Below are 5,343 nucleotides of genomic sequence, written 5' to 3'. Positions count from 1 at the left end.
CACGTGTAAGTGAAATCATACGGGTCTCAGCTTTTCCCGTCTGACTTATTTCACTCAGCGTGGTCATCTCGATTCTCCGTGTCGTCACGGCCGGCAGTACCCCATCTTTCCATGCGGCTGAGCGGTTTTCCATTGCACATACGCACCACCTCTCCTTCATCCAGTTATCTATCGAAGGGCACTTTGGTTGTGGGAAAAGACTTTTTCGAAGGCAAAACCTTAGCTGCTAGGATTTTAAGGGCACTGGAAATTCAATATAAAGCCTGCAATAATGTGATGCTCAGAGAATTTTTATACTATAAAAATAAGGAAATTCTACTTTTTAAAATAGAATTCTAAAGAAAACTTCCCACTCCCTTAAGTGACTCAAGGTGAGGACCGCCCAACCCCTCTGGCTCCACGGGGCCCCTGAAAGCACCTGGGGACTGCGGGGGAGGTTTGTGAGGGGGCCTTTTCCTGTCTCCCAGCCCCATCCCACACTAGGACAATGAGCATGGAATGGAGTTGTGTTTTGAGGCATGAAAGAGGCTCATTATGATGGACTGGAGGGGGAAGGGAGGACTAACAAAAAGTGGCTTGGCCACTCTGTCCCCAAGGGCAGGGGGCCCCGGATCAGTTACAAAGTCTAGAACAGTCACCAGTCTGTTCTAGAAACCTGAAGCTCCCCCACTAATTAAGAGTTCAGTCTTGCCTCAAGAAACAGAACCTGCACCAGCCGAGTCAGCCTTTCTTCCAAAATAGGTGCTGGCGACAGGCGGCGGGCCCGAGGTGGCCCTGTCGTCATCTCCGCATGGACCCTGGCCATTAAGGCAGGAACATCCTGCTTGTGGGCTGGCATCTGAATTCCTCCTTGCACCCGCTAGAGCCTGTAAAACCAACAGTGTAGTTCCAGGCAAGGTGGCTTCACAGGCGTGTGACCTCTCATGTAGTCACAGGGCCCTGAGCTTGATGCTCTGCTCTGGGGCCCACGTTTGACTCTGCAGAGTCTTGCAAGTTATGCAGCGACACCTGATCGTGAGAATTCTTTCAGCAGTAGGCGAAACAACGCTCTCTTAATCATAGGTAGACGGGGGAGGCTCCTGGTCTCCTCCGGGGGAGATCGAAGTGTCTGTGGAGTTCAAATTGTAGAGCTAAAAAGGCCCCAGAGAGTCCAGCTTTTAACTGTGGGCTCCATCCCCTCCCCCGCTTCACAAATGAGAACACTGAGGCCTGAGAAGTGAAGTGACTTTCCCAAGGTCGCCCAGCCGATCAGTAGCAGAGCTGGCCGGGACCCCAGACCTCTTCGCCCTGCCGCTCAAGAACACACCTGATTCCCCGTGGTAAAGTTTGTAGCGGGCGCCTCGAGGCTGGGAAACGCGGGTTTGGGGGAGCACGGCCCATTTGGGGAGAGGCACTGCAGTGCCTGCATCTCCAGCCCTCACCTGAACGCATCCGGCCCCCTGGCACCCACCCTCCGCCGCATCACTTCATGCTTCAGGCTGCACCTCCCGCAGGAAGTCTCCAGCCTCGCAGGGCGGGCCAAGTGTCTCCACTCACTAGGTGCCTGTCACAGTCCAGGGTGGTTGCTTATTAACCTGTCTCCCCAACTAGACTCTGGGAGGGCTCCCCGGGGACCCTGTACTGTGACCCTGTGCACAGCTGTACCCCCACATCGGGCCCAGTCTGAACCCTCAGTCGGTATTAATGGAGCACAGGAAGGAAGGAAGACGATCATTTAAAGCGGTTCTGGAGCAGAATAAACAGGATTTTAAGGAGTGGAGGGAAAGCTGTCAGAGTTAAGAGAGTCCCCTAAGCAAGACAAAGCCAGACCCCACATCCCCCTGGGCTTGGCCTGGGAGCAGGGGCTGACGGAGGGGCCGGGAGGCTGTCCTACCAACATCACTGTGAAGGGGCCGAACGGGGAGTAAGGGCATCTGGGAAGAGGGCGGAGGGTGGGCGTTGCCAGCACCCCAAGCCACCTGGGCCTTCTAGGGTTACCACGCTGTCCCCTCCAACCTCAGCCGTGGGACGTGGGTCGAAGGTGGCTGGGGTGGGGAACGGGGAGGAAGAGGAGAAAGAGAAGAGAGAATGGCCTTCTCTTCAAAGCAGACCGTTTCTGCAAATGAGAGTGAGCGCTCTGGGCTTTCGCCTCTGCCACCCCAGCGAGGCGGATCCCGTGACTTCCTTGGGCCTGTTTTCTCACCTGCAAATGAAGGTCGTGGCCCGTTTCTCAGTTCCGCTCCCGAGGACACCGGGCAGGTGTCAGTGGGCTGCGTGTCCGCTGGCGCCTCCGTGCCTCTGCAGCTGGCCGCGTGGACAGCGTCCTCCCGTCCAATGTTGGTTTGCGGGCGGAAGGCCGAAGCTGGGAGCCGGATCTCCTAGCCCCTCCCCGCGCTCCTGTGACCTGGTGCCACATCTGTAAAGAAGCATAATACCCTTGAGCCAGGGACAGATTAAGAGCCCACCAGGGAGCAGTCCCCTCCCACCTCTGAAATCCCAGGAGAGCTGCAGAGCCTGCCAGGGACTGAAACAAGTTCTCCTGCCATTCTCGCAGGACGCTGTGGCTGTTTCCGAGTAGGTTTTAAGCCCTTCGACAATCGCTAGACGTCAGAGTGTGGAGAGTCAGCAGAGACGGTGCCTCCTGAAGAGGGGACGGGACCCAGGAAAATCAGCCTCGCTCAAGGCCACGGCCAGTGAGCACCAAAGGTCAGCCCTGCGCTCCCCGCACCACAGAGCGCCCTCAAAGCCACGGCCAACTCGTTCCTCCTTTCTTCCTGTGTCCCTGGGGAAGTGAAGGCCATGGCCTCCCATGCCCTCTGCCTCCTGCCCCGGGAGCCGAAGTCCAGGAGGACACAGCCTGCTTCGAGCATCTGCCTCCCCGCTCCTAGAAGCTATGGTACAACACACCGCCCTGTGACAGCCTCGTCCCCCAACGTTTGCATAGACCCTAACCTTCCAGGACCCTTCACACATTATTCTGTTTGATCTTCCACACCTCACACCCACATCTTTCCACTGGACAGATGAGGCCAAGATCAAAGCTACATGTCGTGCCTAGCCTAGGCTGCAGCGACATGGGACAGTGCCTGCCTCCGTCCAGCGGCCTCAGGCTGTGAAGTCATGCCCGCGACTCCTACTCTGTCCATTGACTTCAACCCACTGAGCGGCAGAGCTGCTTCCGTTGGAGCCTTGAGATGGTCCTGTCGGCCCAAGTTCTGGTTTGACTCAGACGCTTCCTAACAGTAGACCCCATAGAAGAAATGTCTAGACAGATCCCTCAGCGGCCCTGGCTTCATTAGACTTTCCAAGGTCACACACCTTTCCCCCGCCCACCAAAGCCCCGGAAAGCGGACACCCTGATTTGCAGAGGTGGCAGCTCCGACTCATAGTCGCCCAAGCCCTCTTCCTCACCCCGCTTCACTCAGAGCCTTTGCTGAAGGTACCATCTTGCCCAGGCATGACACCTGAAGCTCCCTCTGCTGCCCCCCACCCCCACCCCTGCCCCACCAGCGGCCAAATCCCCAGAGTCATACTTACGGTTTGGGAAATAATTCACAAGGCAGCTGGGTGTACTGTGAGGCAGGGAACACCCGCCGGCACGTAGAACACGAGAGCTTGTCCCTGTCACACCTGTGCCCCCAGCATCCAGAACTCGCACGTCCGCACTTGGTGTGTTCATGGACTAAGTTCTCAGGGTCTCTGCTCTGAAGAGCCACAGCCTTGGAGCAGGGATGGGGGGGTGGGGGGATGGTGACTGCCTTCATGCAGGAGACGCCACCCTAGCCTGCATCGGTCGGGGGAGATGGAGGAGGCCGGCAGCCTGGGACGCTCATCTGGTGGGACATGGTGAACTTCAAAGACAGGCACGTTCCCTGGCTCTTACTTATTATCTTTGACTATTTGGGGAAGGTGTGGATGAAATCATGCCAGGCCTAACCAAGAGCAGACAGGCAGCGAACCCCACTGCCTCTGACAATGACCTTCGCCTCTCTACACCGTAACAGAGAAGAGGATTTGAGGCTTGTGAATTTTACTTACTGCAATCCCCGAGGAAGGAGGTGCCTAGCTGTCCTTACAGACTCAGTCCTGGCTGCCTGGGAAGCATTTATAAAGTTACAGGTACTTGAACTTCACCCCAGACCCATTCACCAATCTCTGAGTAGTGTTTTTGTTTTCAAAGCTCTCCTGATAATTCTACTGTGTGGTTGAGGTTAAGAAAATCCCTGTCTTAAACTAATTCAGCCCCAAAATTCCAAGTTGACTGGACACAGCTTCTCTGACTGGAACGTGGACATAGGCCTGCTCACAGCAAGCTCAGGCTCCTTTCTCGCTGTGGCCCAGACGCCCAGCTTCCCTGCTGTCCCCACAGGGCACTCAACGAGCACTTCAAATCCTTGGTTTAATATCATTTTCCCAGGGGACACCTATGGTTTTCCCAGGGCCCAGGAGCTGGACTGGTGGTTGCTTCGAGCCGGAAGTCAGGCTTGGGAAGAAATGTGTGATCACAGGACAGATGGTCTCTTTGCAGAACCCAGCCACCACCGGCCCCGCTCGCCAGGGAGAGGGTGCGTGGGCATTCACACAGGAGGCACTTATGGTCATTGAAAGGGCACAAGGTGCTTTTCTATTTCTTGTGAATCCTTTTCTTACAGACTGCTGCCTCATTGTTTCCAGGAGGATGGGCAGAGACTAGCTAGGAAGTAGCTCCAGCAAAGGCCAGTCCAGCTGGTAAGTTCCGTTCAGTATTACCGGTAGCCATTAAGTTACATTTCTGAGAAATGGAGGAAAGAAAATACTGTTACGTGATTCAGGAAGATTTTATATATATATAAATATATTAGAGATGAGACCTCACGACCTTCCTCCTGCCCGCAGCCCAAATCCCCACAGGTTGTTCTCACGACGAATGGAGACACAGATCTTTGGGAATGGACGCCAGTGAACACATTTCCAGCATCAGTGCAGGAGGCACGTTGACACAAAAGGGCCGAATTACTGGTTAGAAAGGAACGATGGTTGAGACACCGGCCAATCCCAGGCTGATCTGTCATCTATCTGCCTGAACATCCTAACACACGAGTCAGCAGCCTTTTTCTGTGAAGAACCAGATAGTAACTGTCTTAGGATTGAGGGCCACAGGCCTCTGTCACGACTACTCAATCTTGCCACTGCAGAGCAAAAGCAGCCACAGACGCCGTGTGTGAGCAGGCCTGCGCGGGTCCGACTGAGTTCCGATATAATTTTATTTACAGAGAGAGGCAGGCTGGATTTGGTGGTTTGTCGGCCCCTGTCCTCCCAGAACACGGCTTCCATAGACTGAACCGAGTGACGCTGAGTGGGTGACAAGAAAGGAGAAAGCATGAC

This window comes from Pteropus vampyrus, unplaced genomic scaffold (assembly GCF_000151845.1).
Source record: "Pteropus vampyrus isolate Shadow unplaced genomic scaffold, Pvam_2.0 Scaffold6, whole genome shotgun sequence".
Classification (NCBI taxonomy): Eukaryota; Metazoa; Chordata; class Mammalia; order Chiroptera; family Pteropodidae; genus Pteropus; species Pteropus vampyrus.
This window is presented reverse-complemented; position numbering follows the sequence as displayed.